General features: G+C 38.0%; 1 long non-coding RNA gene across 1 annotated transcript in view; it reads right to left on the bottom strand.

Annotated features, from left to right (window-relative positions):
• LOC139127663 (uncharacterized) overlaps window positions 1-22,291 on the bottom strand; it is a 155,244-nt gene that overhangs the window by 12,428 nt on the left and 120,525 nt on the right. Inside the window, exons 4-5 of the long non-coding RNA XR_011551072.1 lie at window positions 4,320-4,430; window positions 3,032-3,142 (exon numbers count right to left, since the gene is read on the bottom strand). This is a non-coding gene — a long non-coding RNA (uncharacterized lncRNA). The remainder of the gene's footprint in view (window positions 1-3,031; window positions 3,143-4,319; window positions 4,431-22,291) is intronic.

Raw genomic sequence — 22,291 nt, 5'->3', positions numbered from 1 at the left:
TAAACCAAGCTCTAGAGGGTAGGCCTGGAGTGTTTTGCATCACAGATGATATTCTTGTCATAGGTACAAGCGATCCTCACCATGATGCCAACTTGGAGAAGCTCCTGCTGAGAAGTCAAGAAAGGAATCAGCCTGAACCCAGATAAATTTGAGCTATGTCTGTCCAACGCCTCCCTTTTATGTACATTTGTTGACCAAAGAGGGCTTGAAAGCTTACCCAGCAAAGATTGAGGCAATCACTAAAATGCCCAGACCTGATAATATCACAGATGTTCAGCGACTCAGTGGAATGGTAAACTATCTAAACTGTTTCCTCCCACACTTATCTGATGTGATGAAGCCCATCAGACAGCTGACTCATAGTGATACTGAATAGCACTGGAGTGAGAAGCAGGAACAAGCACTCACTCAATTCAAGTCGTTGATAACTTCTACACCAGTGTTAGCTTACTATGATCCTGCAAAGCACTTAGAAATACAGTGTGACAGCGGCCAATCTGGTCTTGGTTCAGCAATTGTGCAAAAGCATCATCATGGCACTGGTATGTTTATGAATTGTCCAAAGTATATTAACCCTTAAAGTGCCATAGACTTTCTATGCAATGCAACTGCCAGGCCAAGGACTTTTTGAACCCAACTTCTCAACATGTTATGCTTTTTTCAGACTGGTGCAGTTCATTTTCTGTGACGAGAAACCCTAACAACCCATTATTATTTCCAAAGCTCAGGATATGAAGAAGCTCTCTATGACAATGAAAAGTTTCAATTTACACATTGAAGGTGTAAAATTGGGCTAAAATGCTCGTTTTTTGTTCAAAATTCACTGAAAATGATAAAAAGTTTCTAAAAATGTATAAAATTCATCAACGGCCTTCAAACTTGAATAAAATTTTCATGTTATGGAAAGACACAAATTCAAGTACACGATTTCAGCATCATGTAACATCATACGTAAATAATAAACAAAAACAAACAAACAATTAGTGTCTTTCAAAATAATACAAATGCTTCCTGTGCAAATGCATCTCTACAAAAATACAAATAATATTTTACATGCAGTACATTAAATGTAGATTGACAACTACTGTGTATGGAGCATCGGCATGATTGCATTGCCCAAGCATTGTCGTTTACTTGTCTATTGTATTTGTTTGTATGTTTGTCTGTTTGTATTTGTTTGCTTGTTTATATATTTTATTTCTTCTAGTGGAAATGATTTTCCAGAGAAAAATTCAGTGTACATATCCACTTTGTCATCAGTTTACTATCTATCATACGATTTCTTGTTAGTATCTGTCTTCAAAGTTAGAAGAAATCAATTATAGTCTTGTTTGCCTGTAAACACAAACAATTAATTTGCATACACAGAGACAACAGGGTTCCATATTGTACATAGAGGGGTAACTACTGTGCAACACATGCACACAACTATAGGGCATATTCAACTGACTCTGTATAGTTTGAACCGCCGGTATAATTATAATGAAGAGTTGAAGACAAAAACACATTTCACTAACCTTTTTATCGATTAATTTTGGTGTTTGACCCAACTTACATTAGTTTAATTCACGTACGCGTGTGTAACTATCTGTGGCTTATCGAGTCACGGACTCATACTACAATACATACTAGTCAATCCGTTCGCGCAGTTTGATCACGTATTTTGACAAGCATGCCACAAAATCCGCCACGAAATGGCAAGAAACCACAAAGTATCGAGAAAAAAAGTTTCATGTCCGGTTTATTTCAGTTAAAAAAAATGCGTAACACGTAGGAAATGTCTCGCAATGTCAACAGTTCGGAACAACTACATTTCATTTACAAACCCGGTCGACTGTCATGGCCGTCTCGCTCCAGGACGGCCGGAGGTCAAATATCAACAGTTTAAAGGGGCTTTTTGGCAGTCCAACGCTTGAAAATTCACAAAATACACTTCAATTTAACCAAATCCTTAAAATTTCACAATCTTGCATGTTTTCGACTTCGAAAACCTTAACCTTGGGTTCCCTGTCGAGAGTTAGGCATCACACAGTGCCGCCATCTTGGCCGCCGATACGTTCGAAGTTCACTATCGCGATCGATTTGGTCAGCAAATCGCGTCATTTTTCCGTAAAATATTCTCAAAAAAACTGTAAAATCTATCATTTCTATCACCCAGAGGGCAGTAGCTTGGCATAATATAGTTGTCTTCTATGTCTACGGCATGGTAAAGCTTTCAAAACGTATGTAATGTTTCGTTCAATGCACTGTGGCCGTATCCGCGTACAGGTGAAACTGCAGACCTGATTAAATATTCATGAAAACCGCTGACCTCTTTGAAGAAAGCTCGCATAAATTACTGGAATTTTCGATTGTTAGGCATCATGATGTCATTATTTTAGTCCTTATATGGTACTAAACTGGGTTCAAAGGGTCAGGAATACCCTCCTTCTGGCTGAGTTCGGCAATGCATAGCTGAGTTAGGCATAAGCATAGAACGCAACCACTGTCGGTTTATATACCGACGTGGCGCTGAGAGCGAGAATGCCGTGTCGGTTTATAAACCGACGCGGCACTTTAAGGGTTAAACATTTTTTTATACTCAGAGTTTCTGAGACAATACACAGTTTAATCATAGCATGGATGTAACATTTACTACTACCGGTATGTTCGACTGCTGAGAGAAGGCCAGACATTCTGACGGGAACACAGCATCGTTTGGATCTGTTTACTGCATAACCAAACACCAAGTCCTAGGGTTAACCTCAGCCAGATTTGTTAAGATTTCTGATTTGTTCAAATGATGGTTAATCTTTTTTTCAAAAACAATATAATAATTTTTAATTATGACGGCTCCAAAAGTATCCATAAGGACATGTATACTGAATATAGAAGTTATTGGACAGCTGATTAATTTTGAGCAGCTAGTTATGCAAAAAGTCAATTACCAATGAAGGACAACAGCCAGCTGACAACAAACAATGAAGGACAACTACCTGATTATTTGATAACCAACGTGTTTCTGACAAAGAAGTCAAACATTATTACTCACGAAACTTTGGATTGCTTGCTTTTGTTGCTTCGTCTGATTTCAAGGCTTCATCTGTTTGGGTTGCTTCATCTGATTTGTTTGCCCTCAATAGAGATGCTGTTCCTTCTTCATCTGCAATGTAAGAAAAGATTTACATGTCATGCAATAGGCCAAACCCGGAATTCGAATCGACCATGGTACAAACAAAGCCATGTGCGCAAACGCGCATAGACGTACGTGTATTTCCATACGCGCTAGTACACATGTGGGTTTGTTTGTACCGGCATCACGTGATTATTTGGGCGTACTGAGTGTGTGGAACGCATCGCGTCCTTTTTATTCCAGAGTAGAACCATTCAGCAATGCTGCTGTTGCTTTTGAATTAAAAACTGTCACATACTACATTGACATATGTTCTTATTAGCAAAAACTAGTATTCCTCAGTGTCACCTCAAATAAGTGATATTTAGTACAGTTATACAGTAACTACCAAATGTTGATATAACAATGAACAGGACCCTCGCCTTCCACACCATTTAGTTTCAATTGACCATCATCTATAGGTAGCAGCACATGTCATGCATGTGTAAATCCATGTACATTCATTTTCCTGCAAGGACCTGCCAATAAATTATATTCAAGGGAATATTTTTCAAAAACAAAATGGCACGAAAAAGTACTGACCTGCATGTGAATTCTTGACACAAATGCTGATCCTCACATTCTCTTTGATCGATTATAAATAACCCTAACAGAGTTTATTCTAGACCATATTATTGTCACTATTAATGGCATGTTGCTTTCACCTTTTTCAACCATCATGAGAAAACTTATGATAATCTAGCAGGATACATCAGGATTCGAAAGGACTTTACCGTTGATGTATTTTATGAATTTTACAAATACATTGATTGGTATTTCACTTTTCTAAATGGGGGTTACCAAGTTTCTGAGTTAGGACGGTTACTCCAATTCATAATGGTTTGAAGGGGGGACTCGAAATTTCGGGTTTACTCAAATTCATGATGGTTGGAAGGGGGTTACTCAACATTTCAGAATTTTTGATGAATTTCCTCCAACCACCACCCCACCCCTAGGCCATATATACTGACGGCTCCCTAGGTATCCTTAAAGATATCCTGAATATAAAAGTTATTTGACAGCTGATTAATTTTGGGCAGCTAGTTATGCAAAAAGACAATTCACAATGAAAGACAACAGCCGGCTGACAACAAACAACGAAGGACAACTACCTATTTATTTGATAACCTACATGTTTCTGACAAAGAAGTCAAACACAGTTACTCACGAGACTTTGGATTGCTTGCTTTCATTGCTTCGTCTGATTTGGTGGCTTCATTTGATGTTATTGCTTCATCTGATTTGTTTGCCCTCAATGGAGATGCTGTTCCTTCTTTATCTGCAATTGTAAGAAAAGATTTACATGTCATGCAATTCAGCAATGCTCCTGTTGCTTTTGAATTAAAAACTGTCACATACTACATTGTACATATGTTCTTATTAGCAAAAACTAGTATTCCTCAGTGTCACCTCAAATAAGTCGTTGTACAGTTATACAGTAACTGCCAAATGTTGATATAACAATGAACATGACCCTTGCCTTCCAAACCATTTAGTTTCAATTGACCATGACCTATAGGTACCAGCACATGTTATGCATGTGTAAATCCATGTACATTCATTTTCCTGCAAGGGCCTGCAAATAAATTTATATTCAAGGGAATATTTTTCAAAAACAAAATGGCACGAAAAAATACTGAACTGCTTGTGAATTCTTGAAAAGAATGCTGATCCTCCCCTTCTCTTTGATCAAAAATAAGTGACTTTACCCAGAATTTATTCTAGGCCATGATATTGTGCAATTCGTTCAAAATTGACTGGCTCTCATTTCACCCTTTGATGTGCCACTGAGGGCGCTACACCACAGGTCATCACCTCAGTAATAGTGTGACATACAAAATGATTCAGTTTCCCATTGACCATCCAATATCTTAATAGCTTGTACATTATATAGGGTGTCAAGAAGGAAAAAGGGTAGAATGTTTTGCTATGGGAGATGGTGCATTGGAGCAATGTGTATATGTCGTTGCTGATCACTGTCAACAGCGGTACATAGCCACTGCAATGACACAATGCAAGCACTGTATCTGCTAATGTCAGATTATTAATGCTAGTTCAAGTTGTTGGTAAAAACCTTGATGTTGACAGAGATATGATAAGGCAGGCAAGTCCTTCAACTAAAGCATCTCCAACGTCTTCCATTGATACAAATGTTGAACACAGCAGAACTGTATTCAGAAATTGTGGGATGAATATTTGACATCCAGCAGGATGACTCGCTTGGGGTAATGTTTCTGATATTGTCACTTGTTGTGCCCTTTCCAGTACCCATGCCTGAATGTGTACAATGTCACTGCAAAAGATGTTGACACAAAAATATAGAAATAACGGACGACGTGCTAATCATAAACATTTATTTATGGGCAAGGGCGAGAGGAAAGCCAAAAATTATCGGGCGAGGCTTGCCGAGCCCGTTAATTTGGCATTGCTCCCTGCTCCAATAAATAAATGTTTATGATCAGCACGGAGTCTGTTATTTCAATTAATTATCAACGAATTCGAATCCCGAAAAAACCGTCAAAATGTACGACAATTCCCATGCGAACGACAACGGGGCCCAGAACCTGTCAGTGAGTAGTGAGCGCTGCAAAAATTTTGCAAATCCGGAGATTTTTTTGAAAAAAACGTCTGAATTCGCCAACAAATGCTCCATTTTATTTTGTGGTTGATTATGATCTTTGTTTATTTTCATTTTAGCCGTAAAGTTACTGTGTTAACGATATTATTCACATTCACTGGCATGAAAACAAGCCATTACTGTGTATTTGTGGACAGTCACATGGTTCAGCTCGACCAACTAAAACTTCATGGACAGGCCATGGTAATATAAATCCCATTAATTGTTCTTAGGGCAACTCAAATGGGGTATTTCTTTGCTGCTTTAGGTGATACACCCGCCGGTAGTTGATAAAACTCATTTTCGGTGCTCAATGGGAAGTGTCCAATCAGAGATAGATATTAATTTAGCGGTAATTTCTTCCTTTACCGTCACCAGGTGGAGGGGAGCTTCAATGGGTTTCAATCCCTCATTGATTCGACCCCTTATTGTTTCCTCTGCATTAAACAGACTAACTGTGCCCCTAGCATTGTAACTACAGTACTACATGCCACTCTTCATAAAGCACCTTGGCTCATTGCCCAGCTTTATTATTTATTATTTTATTCATCTGGAGCCACTTTCGGGTGTAGGTGTATTTGCATGAGGTTTGCGAGAGGATTTGGCAGGTACGTTCAAAGATCCTGCAGCTTGAAAAACTTATCACTTTAACATTGTTTAACTCTTAGGGTGCCATTGAACTGGTACCAGACCCCCGGACAAGGACTTTTTGCCAGTAACGAGACAACATGGATATCCTCAACTATTTTGTTCTAACTTTCCACAATTACATCTAAAACCAACAGAAATGGCATTTTGAGGTACCAAAATGTATTTGCAATGAAATGGAACAGAATGTTTTGATGTTCTAAAATTCAAAACTTTGCAAAATTATTTTTTGTAAAAAAAAATACTTTTTTAATTTTTCTCTTCTGTTTTCCTCAAACTTTACTATTATTTTGCTGAGAAAGACATGTTAGATCATAATTATTCTCTGCAAAAAACGTTATTAAAGTTTTTGTGAGTGGGACTTCAAACTGAGTGTTTTTTTAATAAACAACAAGTCATCGTTGATGACACAGTCCCCGTTTGTCCATTTTGTTATAATCTTTGGTGTCTAGGTAGCAGTGGTCTAGGTGTTAAGCTGTGGAATGACATTGATGCAACGGGTGCATCAGGCCTGTGACTTGCATAATAAAGTATCAGAGGAACGTTCATTAAAATTGACCCATGTCTGCCGGTAATGACCATTGAAGGAACTTTTGATTACGTCACACATAATGATGCCCTCACTGCCTCTAGTGTCATTTCTGCCTTTGCCTTTTGCCTTTGCCTTTGTGTCATGTTCGAACAAAATCGGTTCAAGGATATTTAAGAGTCATGGTTCAAAGACATGAAAAAATCGCAACAAAATGGCCGCCTCACGCCCATATTGGATCGTATCGCAATATAATGCGACATGCATATGTAGGCCATAGTGTTATGCCTTTGTGCCAAGTTTGAACAGAATCGGTTCAAGGATGTTTGAGCTAATGGTTCAAAGACACGAAAAATCGCAAACAAAATGGCCGCCTCACGCCCATTTTGGATCGTATCGCAAAATAATTTGACATGCATATGTAGGTCATAGTGCTATGCCTTTGTGCCAAGTTTGAACAGAATCTGTTCAAGGATGTCTGAGTTATGGTTCAAAGACATGAAAAATTGCAAACAAAATGGCCGCCTCACGCCCATATTGGATTGTATCGCAATATAATTCAACATGCATATGTAGGCTAGAGTGTTATACCTTTGTGTCAAGTTTGAACAGAATCGGTTCAGGGATGTTTGAGTTATGGTTCAAAGACATGAAAAATCGCAAACAAAATGGCCGCCTCACGCCCATATTGGATTGTATCACAATATAATTTGACATGCATATGTAGGCCATAGTGTTATGCCTTTGTGCCAAGTTTGAACAGAATCGGTTCAAGGATGTTTGAGTTAGTGTTCAAAGACATGAAAAATCGCAAAAATATGGCAACCTTGCGACCATATTGGATCGTATCGCAAAATAAATTCAATGTGCATCTGTAGGTCATAGTGCTATGCCTTTGTGCCAAGTTTGAACAGAATCTGTTCAAGGATGTCTGAGTTATGGTTTAAAGACATGAAAAATCGCAAACAAAATGGCCGCCTCACGCCCATATTGGATTGTATTGCAATATAATTCAACATGCATATGTACGCCATAGTGTTATGCCTTTGTGCCAAGTTTGAACAGAATCGGCTCAAGGATCTTTGAGTTATGGTTTAAAGACATGAAAAATTGCAAAAATATGGCCACCTTGCAGCCATATTGAATCGTCGCGCAAAATAAATCGATGTGCATCTGTAGGTCATAGTGCTATATGTCTCTATGCCTGAACAAAATTGGTTCAGCAGTGTCTGAGACACGGCTCAGGACGGACAGAGGGACGGACGGACGCACCGCACGCACGCACAGACGGACGGGACCCAATCTATATGTCCCCGCCAGACTTCGTCGGCGGGGACCAACAACAAATTTACAAATTAATTCTCTCAAGACATCATTGCAGGAATACCCTTTGCAATTCAAGTTTACTACGATAATTTGTTCTTTTCTTTCAAAGCCGCAAAACTACTGAAGTGAACAACAAGTAATTGACAAAGACACAGTCCCCCACTTGTTAACGGGTTCTTTAATTACAAGTCATCTGAGAGGAAAGAGTCCTCTTCATTAATAAGTTCTGTTATTAAAAATACTGTGATACAGATGGGGCTTAGTGGCCAAAATGAGTTCCACGGCGCTGAAAACTTAAAACCAATGTAAACCGCCATACTAATTACAAGAGGTCATTAAAATGAATCAATTAGTACTTAATCAACATGATGCTGCCAAACATTTTTTCATCCTATCCTAAAACTGACAGATTATCACCGGTACCATATTTCATAAAGTTTGATGCAGCACTTTGGACATTCACCCTAAAAACAAAAATCCATTATATAATGCAAACTAGCAATTATATATACCGGTATATATAAATGATACCACTTAGTGTCATAGATTTGTATTCACAACAGTATGAGATCAAAATCTGTACCAAGTTTCATCAAATTTCACACAGTATTTGTGGATATATCACTCTAATTAGGAAAGTTCATTACATTTGCAATTACAAATTAATTAACTTGACACCAATAAATGTCTTTTTCACTGTTAAAGCAATGTGAGCCTAACATCTATACCAAGTTTCATGAAATTTGATGTAGTATTTCTTTACATATCAGGCTAATTACGGAAATTCAATAATTTACATGATACTGCTACATGCCCTTAAACAAATTGATGTGCATATGTATGACATAGGTCAATGTCCTTGTACCAACTTTGAACGATACTGGTGGAAATATGTCCAAGTTATAGCTCTGTACCTGAAAAAATCGTAACAAAACGGCCACCAGGCAGCCATTATATTGCATCGGATTGTGAAACCAATTGACATGCATATTTATGACATAGGTCAATGTCCTTGTACCAACTTTGAATAAAATCTGATGATACATGTCTGAGTTATGGCTAAGGACATGAAAAAATTGTAACAAAATGGCCGCCATGCGGCCATATTGGATCATATCGTGAAACAAATTGATGTGCAAATGTATGATAGGTCAATGTCCTTGTACCAACTTTGAATAAAATCGGTTGAGATGTGCCTGAGTTATGGCTCTGTACATGATAAAATCATAACAAAATGGCTGCCCTGCAAAAGAAAAAGCCAGTCATATTGGATTGTATCAATAAACAAATCAATGTAGATATGCATGACATAGGTCAATGTCCTTTACCAACTTTGAATAAAATCGGTTGAGATGTGCCTGAGTTATGGCTCCGTACATGGAAAATTGTAACCAAATGGCCGCCATGCGACCATGTTGGATTGTATCATAAAACAAATCAATGTGGATATGCATGATATAGATAAATGTCCTTGTACAGACTTTGAATAAAATCAGTTGAAAAGTGCCGGATTTACAGGTATGTACATGAAAAAATTCTAACAAAATGGCCGCCATGCGGCCCTAATTGATCATATTGTGAAACAAATTGACGTGCATATGTATGATATGAGTCAATGTCCTTGTACCAAGTTTGAATAAAATCAGTTGAGATGTGCCTGAGTTAGGGCTCCGTACATGAAAAAATCATAAAAAATATGGCTGCAGGGTGGCCATATCGGATTGTATCACAAAACAAATCGACGTGCACATGTATGACATATTAAGTAATCTTTGTACAAATTTGAATAAAATCACTCCAGGCATCTCTGAGATATCTGCGTGAACGGACCTACACACGCAAAGACGCATGGACGCATGCACAGACGCACGGACATGACGAAACCTATAAGTCACCCTGGACGGTGTCGTTTGGGACTAAAAAAATGACATGAATAAAAAAGCATTTTTACCAGTGGTATCAGAGAAATGCAATCGATGCTTTGAATTTTTTTATTTTTTATAAACATTGGATTATTACTCATAGTAGTTCATCCACATCAGAAGCTAAAGATAAGCTGTACTGTAAACGTTTTTGCTTTTCAGATGTCAAGATATAAGATAATTGTGTCTCAAGATAGAGTAAATAGCATGGGTCTTTCAGTATATATATATATATATATATATATATATAATATATATATATGTGTGTGTGTGTGTGTGTGTGTGTGTGTGTGTGTGTGTGTGTATATATATGTGTTGTGTGTGTGTGTGTGTGTGTGTGTGTGTGTGTGTGTATATATAAACAAATAAGCAATCTGAACATCGCCCCCACAGTTGAAAATAGCTGCAAGAATAAGTAAAATAGGTGTGGAGGGGCATATACCACTAGGTAGGTAGTTTTATCAATTTCCAAGTACATCATATGTCACTGTGTCTTTTTCTCTTTTTATTTATTTAGTCATTTATTTAGTCATTTATTTGTTGGTAGTTCTCTTGTTGGAGGATGTGATGGCCCTGGAAAGGGTGTTTTGGCATGTGTGCAGTACTAATTACTGTACTAACTAAATTTACAAGCTGTAAGTATTTATTGACCATGTCGCCGGATCAATGTTGGCTTAGAGCTTGAAAGTGTGGTATATTTCAAAGCAGCCATCAATACAGAGAGGAACAGCACAAACTCTGCATCTGTGGTTGGGTACCTCACTCAAACAACAGGTTGTTGATGTGCATACTCAAGTTTATACTGGTGGTCACTCTTCTGCCTGTCTCAGGGTTCATACACCTTGGTACAAATAAAATTTCAGGGCTTTCCAGGGCTTTTTGACCAGTATTCCAGGGCTATTTCAACTAAAATCATTAATTTCCCAGGGCTCCTGACCATGAAAACAAATTTATACTGGACTTCTATAGACACACTGTATGTATCTACTGCTTTAATATCTGAACTTTTTCTTTTAACTGTGTAGCTACTGATTCTATTTCAGCTTTTTTTTTTCTTTTGCAGTCCTTCTAAGACTATTTGACTTTGTAACAAAAGATATTTTACCAGTAGATTCAGCTTTCTCGGAATACTTGTCAGCAGATTTGTTAAGTTCAACTATATCAGTCTCAAGTCTCTTCCTTTACTTTTTTTAGATCCTCAATATCTGAAAGCAAATCTTTCCTTTTTCTGCCTGAAGCTGCTCTTTCCTTCTCTCTGGTCTGCTAAATATGCATGGTATCTTTGCCTGGCAGATGCTGCGGATATCAGAAGTTGTGGGGTAATATGAACTTTCTCTACACCACCCATACTCTCTATCTGGCCATAAATTAGGCATTGAGCAACTATGGATTGTTCTTGCTGGTTCTCCACTTCCATTTGCTTATTCACCAAGAAACCTCTTTCCACAGCTGCCTGTCCATGTGACAGTAGAAGGAGATTTTTCACAACTTTCCACTGCTGACCAAAGTGTTTGCTTGTTCCCATGGTTTCATATAGGAGCACATCCACCCTACTATTGTCGTCATACGGGTCAAAATCTCTGCAGTAGAAACAACAGTGTGTGTGAATTCTTAAAATTGCTGCAGTATGGCATCACATGCACTGGCACCACCAGTTACTTGGCCAGCCTCCACCATATCGTTGAGAAGTCTTTCTCATCCTCCTTTACTTCTGTCTTTCTCTGACTCAAGCTTTCTTGGATCAAGACAAGACATAGCTCTTGCCACTTGGTAATAAAGTGGACACTTCGCAAGCAGTTTAGTCACAGCTATCAGTAGAATATCTCTGCATTCCATTCTTAGCCGCATAACTTGTCTATCAGAAACACTAACCTTACTGGATGGTGCTCTCAGTTTCCTGAGCTCATGCTCAGCTGAAAAATCAAGGTCTACTTTTGAATAATTGACCAGAATGTTCTTATTTTTCAAGTCAATGTTCAGGAGTTTTGTTACTGTGTCTGCTTCTTGGATGATGTTATCTTTCACAATTCGCTTTAGCGTAGTGGTAAACAGTCTCTTGAGGTCATCAACAAGAAAATGGATCATTGTTTGTCTGTTTGGTGGTGAAGTAAGAATGGTGCTACACGTTGTGCAACAGACTGGAAGCAATGAAGCTTAACCACCAAAAGCTGATCTTGCACACATGATGCTATAGAGTTATTCGATGTTGTCTTGAGGTTAGGGACCTTCCCTTCAGACACCTTTGTAACATACTTCTTGATGTCTGACCATAACTTAATGGCCCTTTAAGATACTGGGAGATTTTCCACCCATCTGTGACTGCAGAATTTCAAAGGAATAACATCAGAGGCAGTTGCTTTAACAAATCTTCTCTACAAGCTGTTGTCTTTAAACAGGGAGTATATGCTCTTTAGAAGGTCTTGTATTGGCCATCCTGAAGCAGCAGCACTTGTTTAAAAGCAACATGAACGATGTGTAGCCCACAGGATCCAATGTTCAGCAATGATTTGTCAATCGTTGACTGCTTGGCCTACATGAAACTTATGGAACTTCAAGTTGATGTTTGGTCAATCCATTGAAATCTGAAGCAGCTTTCTTAGATCCAGATCATCTATAGCCTCAGTAAAATGTTCAAGCATATCTTCAGCAGTAGCATGGCCATGAAGGAATCATAATAATGAGTCTTTACCTAAAATTTTTAAAATGATTTGAACTGAGTATCACTTTCAATTACTTAGTAAAAAAGAGGAGTAGCGTCTGAATAGTTTCCGTTTTGATCAATAATTGTGATGAATCAAAAAGGTACTAAAATTAATTTAAGTATTGGTTAATATTAGGGAACACAATTAACCAATCATTGACTCTTCATTTGTTTTTCCATTCAGATTATTTAAAAATATGATTTTTTGTTATCTGTATGACAAAAGTCTTGAAGTTGAATGACAATCTATTTTCATAGAACAAAATGATTCATCATCCAATATTCAGCTTTGTAAAACTACGTCCATAGATTTTTTTGTGAGTCATGCTAGTGCAACTGTATTTGCATATAATTGTGTACTAGTATATCCAGATGTACATGTATCTTTCCATCATCCCACATGCAAACATGAATGTCCATTTGTTTTTTCCTTGACTTCCTGTTCAGAGACTTGTTAAACAGCAGTAAATATCCATCTTCATAGTTGACTTTCTTTGTCATTATAGTTGTCGGAAGTATGGTGCTATACCGTAACTACAAAGACAGGCACACTCTTTTTGCCACAGATGAATTGTCATGCGATCACAGAATTGGGAAACATCTAAATATGGGCGATACATCACTGCATGATCTGAAAGAATAGTGTGATTTTACTACCTTAAGAGCCCAAAAGACTTCTGCTTTCAAAACTTCGTTTCTAGAAACAAATGACGACACCAGTCCTGTTTTTTGGTCCTTTGATGTTGCTGTTGCAGCGGCCGATGTTGCTTTGCTTGAGAGTCTCATGCTACTTGCTTCAGCTTTCGTCCAAAGCGATGGTACGGGTTTCAATTCACTTGACTTCTGACTGAAAAAGCTTTGTATATCATGGCCACTGTCTTTTTCTAAAATTTGATTGTCGGACATAAGACCTCGGTGTTTAGATCCCTTGGCGTGACTTCTCAATGCCGACTCTCCCATGTTTGAAACGTCTATCTTCATTTCACATACACTGCTACACGCAGTCTTGGCATCCCTCTTCACACGCTCCAACCATCCAGCATACTTGGGCTGCTTAAGCCAAAGGATGGAGAATGAACATTTCCCATGAGGCATACTTATTACGCACTATGACCTTCGCTGACAATACATTTGCATTAGGCAAAATCGCGCTTGTATTTATGCATGCATACCACGTTGTCCAGACTATACCCTTTTACGACACACACAGAACTCTATGTAGACCTTTCCCTTCCCGCCACAGAGGGCACAAACATTGTCGCAAAACATTATTACGGTGCCATCGCCGATCTATTTTTTCCAGGGTTTTCCAGGGCTAAATAACATTTTTCAAGGGTTTTCCAGGGTTTTCAAGGGCTAAAATAAAATTCCAGGGTTTTCAAGGGTTTTCCAGGACCGTACAACCCTGCTGTCTTTGCAACACAAGCTCTCCCTATGGGAATTAGATTTCACTGCACCATCCCTTGACTTGATTCTGCTTGGAAAGTGATGCTCTGTTAGTCTGCTCATGTTGAACCCAACAGATTTCCTTGCACATGGATCTTGAACGGAATTGGGAAATCATGAGCACTTTCGACAAACAACAGGACAGCCTGTCCCCGAAATGTTGACTGATTCACTACCGTTGTTGTTCATCAGGGCAGTGCTTTCTCCAAAGGCAATAAGCATTGGTTATCAGTAGACCTAGCAAACTGAAGAACACTCTGTGGTACCACTTATTACATCTACGCAGTAATGGGTATATTTACACATCTGACAGTGTTTTTGCTAAGGGCTGTAAGTAAATGTTACCAGGGTTCCCCAGTCATTTTAATGGGATTCCCTTTGGTATATCATGAGAATCAAATAGGAAGACAGTAGCAATGTTACTAGGGTTCCAACATCTTTTACCAACATTCCAAAACCTTAGCAATAACACTGTCTGACCTGACAAATCAGTATCACTCATGTACTTATCGTAGTCAAGGACAGATGTAGGTTTCAATAGTGGGTGCCCATCTCCATCAACAGACTTTCCGTCAAAACCCCATTAACCCCTTGACTACCAAAGCCAATGTATTACTATATACCAGGCCCCTTATGTAAATATTGATAAAATCTTGGATGTGGTCATTGCATGAACACTGCTTAGAGTAAATATTAAGTAAGTACTAATAAACCATATATTTTCTGAATCAGCATGAAATTTCCCACTTTTTCACACATAGTTTTGTATTTCAAGGTCACGTGACTGATCACATGACACATCATGTGACCAGAGTTGGCAAAGAATATGAATATTTGAAGCATCAGGACGTGTTTTGAATCCATAAAATGACGCAAATTTGAATACAGTTGCAATTTTCATGGCATTGTCTTTACATATATGTAATAATAACTACCCTTTACTTTATTTATAGAGGTACCTTTTTAAGATTTTTCTCACAAAAGGCAGAGTAAATGAACCACAAACATCAGCATCTGACATGATTCTGTATTTGAAAATCAACACATTTTATATTTGTAAACACCTGCTTTATGTCTTCCTTGCAGAAACATGCATCTAAAATGGTTATGATTTATCAAAACATAATTCACAATATTAAAAAATACATTTTAGGGAACAACATATCACATGACCAAACACATGACCAGTCATGTGATCAGTCATATTGATAATATGGCTGCTATAAAATTTCACTGGCTTATAGTAAGAAATTGTATTTCCTCTAGTTTCATTCACGAATATTGCTGTAAACAGAACATATTTACATATAAATCATTTGTTTTCAATAAATAAACATTTTATTTCCTTAAAAAAACAAACCGTAAACATCTTCGAGATCGTCCATACTTCTGAAAAGTGTAAACAATCAGCGCGACGCTTCTGTGATCAGCCTGACCTTTTAGGGTCAAGGTCATGGGTCATGACATTTGCTTCCGGATTTTGGCCATACTCGGACGAACGGGGGCGCAATCACATTCAGGCCAGATCGGAATACATCAATCTTAGTCGCGCTGTGTGCCGATGCCGAAATTATGGGATTTTTAGCAACAAAAATGAAGCAAATACGCCTATTTAACTGTGCCGGATATTTCCGGCACTCAAATTATATGGTAATTCAATATGACGCCGGATATATCCGGCGCCATAGGTAGTAGTCAAGGGGTTAAGCAGAGTGTGCATTGTACAACACAGTGACATCACGTGTGCCATGCTCCTTGACATTTGACACTCTGAAAGTAAGCCCATTACGATTTTATAGGACTGGTCTTCATCAATTTCTATATCATCTGCATCTGGGTAAGGGTTGAAAGTGCATCCAGTGTAGATTTCATAATTGATGGTGTTCTAGCTTTCATCCCATTGTTTTGCACCATACCAATTCGGCAACAAAAAGGCAGTAAAACTAGGGGAGGGGCTTATACTTGGGCACCCCATGTTATCTGCCATGAACGCTTAATTTATGCTAATTTCATGCACAATTTTTTTTCAACACCACTTGATCTTTCTCTCACTTTCAAAATCAACCTACACATCCAAAAAATTGATTATACAATCTCTGAATATAGAAGTGACATTTTGATGGAATTTCAGCGTCAAAAAACCCGAATCTTGGAACATGGATGTCATGTATGCTGCTGATCAAGAGTAATGTGAACTGGCATGCACAGCCAACACAGAAAGGCAACTCAACATTCCAGCATTAAACGTCTACATCTTGTGAAAACAACAACAATAGCAGTAACCAGATATGAACTGAAAATGCTCAGTTGTTTTATTATATATTGCATCTATGTGCAAATTGAACCTTTGCTACATGTTTGCAACTTCATTGAAAGTGTTATGATAACCATGATGAACAAAATCACCACAGATCAATGCTAAAGGTTATTAAGTATTCAAATATGTAATTAATGAAATAAAAATAATTAATTTCTTTGAGTAGTGTCATTGTATCACCACTTAATGTAGTGTGTGTAATTGCCTTTGGTCAAGTCCTTCAAGCTATATATGCCAAACTGTAAAAGCTTATAAGTTATGCAAATTATGAAGTAGCTGATATGAAAATGCAAAATGACTTTCAACACTGTTATAACCTGCGTGTTAGATTTGGTAAGTTGGTATGCTTGTGACAGATCAGCCGCCATTTTAACAAGCGGCAATATCGCAAACATAATGATCAACCTGTAAGCCAGTACGGCATTCTTGGATATGTTTTCAACAGGGGGACCCCCTCAGGAGCATGCGCAGCGTGACGACCACTGCGCTTTAATACGCAGAACTTTCCGAAACTGCTGAATCCCAATGTCTGGCAAGAAGGAGTATTGATTCGCAAATTCTACCAACCAAGAAACTAACTAATGAATCTACGTATCACATCATATAATTGTCGTTCTGTCAAGAACTCGTTGAATGCAGTTCGCAATCTGTGTGACAGTCCCAACATTTGCTTATTACAGGAACACTGGTTGACGAGTGATAACGTATCCTTTCTACAAAAGATTCACCAAGATTTTGATTACTTTGGTGAATCTGCTGTTGATACTAGTGAGAGTATACGGTATTAATAGGAGGACCGTATAGCGGTCTTGCGTTTTTATGGCGCAAATCGATAAGTCCTGCTGTTAAAGTCCGATCCCTTAATGATAAGAGAGTTTTAGTCATTGAGCTTAATATTGCCAACTGTACAATGCTTTTTGGTGCAACTCTGCAAAGTTTATCTGATGAGTATGACTATCTTATCTCTGATAAACTTTTTCTGAGAGATAATCCATTTACTTATGTCAGTGACGTACATGGTACCACTTCATGGCTTGAGCACTGTATTTTATCATTCTCTGCTTACCATTGTATTAGTTTGATGTCTCTTTTATACGACGTAATATCTTCTGATCATTTTCCACTCAGCATAGTTCTCAATACTAGTACATTGCCGTCATGTGAAAATCTCAATATACAACAATAAGCAGTATTTTGGGAAATCTGTAAATTGGTCTAAGGTAAACTGTAATCAACGTAATGAATATCGTAATATCTCTGACATGCTTCTTGCTGAGGTTCACATTCCAACTGATAGTCTTTGCTGTAATGATGTACATTGCCATAACACAAATCATGCTCAGTGTATTTCTCAGTTTTATGATGATATTATTGATAGCTTGTATTCAGCAGGTCTTCAGATTTCACCATGTATTCGTGATAATCCTGATCATACTGTGACAGGGTGGAATGATTACCTCAAAGACATCCATTCTGTTGCTCGGGATGCATTTAAACTGTGGCGTGAAAGTGGAAAACCAAGAAATGGGCCCCTATTTGAATTCAAGCGTCGTAGGCATGCGCAATTCAAATATGCTCTAAGAAGTTGCAGACGCAATCAGGAACAAAACTAAGCTGATGCCGCTGCGAATAGTTTGTTTGCTGGTAATTGTAATGCATTTTGGCAATCCATCCACAGAATTAATGCAAAAACTCCGCCCAGACCTAATACTGTAGATGACTGCAGTATATCAATATCTCTGAAATGTGGCGGAACCATTTTAGTGATCTCTTTAATGTGATTAACTCGGTTAGAGACAAAGAATTCGTGTTGGGCAAGGTTGACAATTGTAACCTTGATCATGTGATTTTTCTATCAACTAGTGACCTTCGTAATGGCATTGACAAGTTACAACAAGGGAAATCTGCTGGTCCAGATTCTCTCTCATCTGAGCATTTTTTATATGCTAGTAATAAGTTGATTCTACTTTTGAACATGTGTCTCACTTCAATGCTTATTTATAATGTATGTCCTCCTAGATTATCTGAAGTTTTGTTAGTGCTCATTGTTAAGGATAAGAACGAAAACGTAAGCGATTAGAACAACTATCGCCTGATTGCTCTGTCTTCTATTACTTCGAAAGTTTTTGAATTGGTCATTTTGAATAAGATTAAGTCGTTTCTTGGATCTTCACCTTACCAATTTGGTTTTAAATTTGTATGTTTGTCCTGAAAGAGGTCATTAGCTATTATAGAAGTCATAGTAGCAATGTTGCCGTTACTTTTATAGATGCTTCTAAAGCTTTCGATCATGTGAATCACTGGTCATTATTCAATGAGCAGATCAACCGTAATGTTCCTATTTGTTATGTGATATACCTTTTAACCAGGTATAGAACGCAGAAAATCTCTGTTCGATGGGGCTCCTGTATTTCAACACATTTTACTGTAAGTGTTAAAAACGGTGTGAAACAGGGTTGTGTCTTGTCTCCAAAATTTTTCCATATGTATGTGGACTATCAGAGCCATAGATTGATTAATTCTAAGGTAGGTTGCAACATCGGTGGTATTTTTGTTAACAATCTGATGGATGTAGATGATATATATCTGATAAGCCCGTCAGTGAAAGGAACTCAGAAACTTTTCAATATTTGTAGCAACTATGGCAATATTCATGATATTGTTTTCAACTCAGAGAAAACTGTATGTATGTGTATCACTTTCAAGCAATGTATGATTGAGCATATTCCGGCTGTTTATCTCAAAGGAGTTAAACTGCAATTTGTTGAAAAGAAAAAAACATTTCGGCTATCTGTTGACAAATACCCTCAGTGACAATTCTGATATCGAGTGTCAGAGGAGATCTTTTATATCTCTGCTAACATGCTATGAGAAAATTTTCTCTGTGTTCCCAAAGTGTTAAGTGTAAACTATTGAAAACATATTGTTATCAATTGTATGGTGGTATCTTATGAAACAATTGAAAGTTGTTTACAATAATGCTGGTCGCATATTTCTGCAATATGACAGATGCAGCAGCGCTAGTGATATGTTTGTATATAATAGGATTGACACTTTTGATACTTTGCTTAGAAAGCAAAGCAACAGTTTGATGAAAAGGATTTCTATGAGTGACAAGTCATCGTTGATGACACAGTCCCCGCTTGTCCATTTTGTTATAATCTTTGGTGTCTAGGTAGCTGTGGTCTAGGTAGCTGTGGAATGACATTGATGCAACGGGTGCATCAGGCCTGTGACTTGCATAATAAAGTAATCTGAGGAACGTTCAATAAATGACTCATCTCTGCCGGTAATGACCACTGAAGGAACTTTTGATTACATCACACATAACGATGCCCTCACTGCCTCTAGTGTCATGACGGCACATACTATACACATGGTTTGGTGGAATTTTCGAAATGGTATGGGATCGGGTATGTTGTTGTAATCAGCCATTTCGGATCATAGAATGAAACAAATTAATGTGCACAAGAATGCAGCCATAGTATTTTATCTTCGTATCACGTTTGAACAAAATCAGTCCATCGAGGGACAGTGACCTATGTTTATGTTTTAAAGACATAATAAAATCACACCGAAATTGAAATCAAATGGCTGTCTATTGACCATATGGATCATAGCAAACAATTAGTAGACATGCATATGTATGCCATAGTACTTTATCTTTGTACCAAGTCTCAACAACATTGGTTAAGGAATATTTGCATCTGATTAACACTTTCACCGCGGGAGGGCGCATTCTGCGCCAACGGCCAGACTGCGGGAGGCGCGTAAACGCGCCAAGAACGTACGCGTTTATATGCGTTCGATATACGTTGGCTTTGTTTGATCTACATCATGTTTGTTGACTATTTCCTCAAGCCTAGCGTAGTATACGAGGTAGAGGTCAAACCTAAATGAGCATGCGCGCCAAATTTGTAAACAAATGCCGCCATATTCGGTCATTTCTCGGCCGTGATTTGTAAGGATCGTGTGATCGGTGGTTGTTTTTCTCTCAGAAGGTATTTAAAAATGGCGATCCGGGCACAGTCTAACACCGACAAAGCCTTTGAGCATGCTTTTCTAGACACAAATAGTGGAATTGTCACTGATCTTTAAACTGAACTCAAATTTCTGAAAACTGAAGTCAAATTTCAAATTACAACTCTAATACAGAACTTGAATATGTTCCCAAACCAGCTGAGCAAACACAGAGATCGCAAGCAAGACACTGACAGGAAGGTAGGCAATCTGAGCATGCGACAAAGTGCGACAAAGGACCGGTGACTGACATCACAAACGTTGATGGGGTATCCTGTGGATGTTGTACGGCATCAGTCTATCAATGACAATTACACATCGGACTGGCAACCAGTATATAAGCTTACATAGAACATAGCTCTCTTTTGAATGTCAGATGATACCTGTTGTTCGAAGATGAACTTGTAATAAATATGAATATTAATCTCATTCACGTGGAATATGTTTTAGCGTATGTGTTCCTCCTACTGAATTTGAGTTGATAAAACGTAAGTGGTAATTTTTAAAGTGTTACGCTGAGAAAAATACATTTATATACTGAAATAACAAAAAATGCAACATTTTTTGATTTTTTTGGGTAAAATCTAATATGGCCGCCATGATCACGTGATCTTCAAGGCGTGTCACATGACCTTTTGTGCATTTTTATGATGCTCTGTATATTGCAATACTCACTGAAAAAATTGTCCCGAATACTCAAATAATTACGAAGATATAGCACATGCATGTAAATCAATATTTATAAGGCCGTATACCCGTAGAAAACTACGCACAGGAATGCACGTATAAAAATTAATTACGCTGTGAAAGTGTTAAGCCTCAAAGACATGAAAAAATCCAAAAATGACCATCTGGCAGCGATATTGGAAAAAAATGACAATCTGGCAGCCATATTGGAACATGTCATGAAGTAAATTGACATGTATATGTATGCCATAGTGCTTGATCTTTGTGCCAAGTTTGGACAAAATGGGTGTAATGACCTTTGAATTACGCTTCAAAGACATGCAAAATTCCAACAAAATAGCAGTTCTGCAGCCATATGGGATCCTATCGCAAGGTTAATTGATACATGCATATGTATGCCATAGTGCTTTGCCTTTGTGCAAAGTTTGAACAAAATCAGTTCAAGGATCGATGTTTGAGTTATGGTTCAAAGACATGAAAAAATCGCAAAAAAATGGCCGCCTCACGCCCATATTAGATCGTATAGCAATATAATTTGACATGCATATACATAGGCCATAGTGTTATGCCTTTGTGCCAAGTTTGAACAGAATCGGTTCAAGGATGTTTGAGTTATGGTTCAAAGACATGAAAAAATCGCAAACAAAATGGCCGCCTCGTGGCCATGTTGGATCGTATCGCAAAATAATTTGACATGCACATGTAGGCCATAGTGTTATGCCTTTGTGCCAAGTTTGAACAGAATCGGTTCAAGGATGTCTGAGTTATGGTCCAAAGACATGAAAAATCGCAACAAAATGGCCGCCTCACGCCCGTATTGGATCGTATCACGAAATAATTTGACAAGGATATGAAAGCTATAGTGTTATGCCTTTGTGCCAAGTTTGAACAGAATCTGCTCAAGAATGTCTGAGTTATGGTTCAAAG

This window comes from Ptychodera flava, unplaced genomic scaffold (genome assembly GCF_041260155.1).
Source record: "Ptychodera flava strain L36383 unplaced genomic scaffold, AS_Pfla_20210202 Scaffold_34__1_contigs__length_2629520_pilon, whole genome shotgun sequence".
NCBI lineage: Eukaryota > Metazoa > Hemichordata > Enteropneusta > Ptychoderidae > Ptychodera > Ptychodera flava.
Note: the sequence above shows the minus strand (reverse complement) of the source record. Positions and strands in the feature narration are given on the sequence as shown.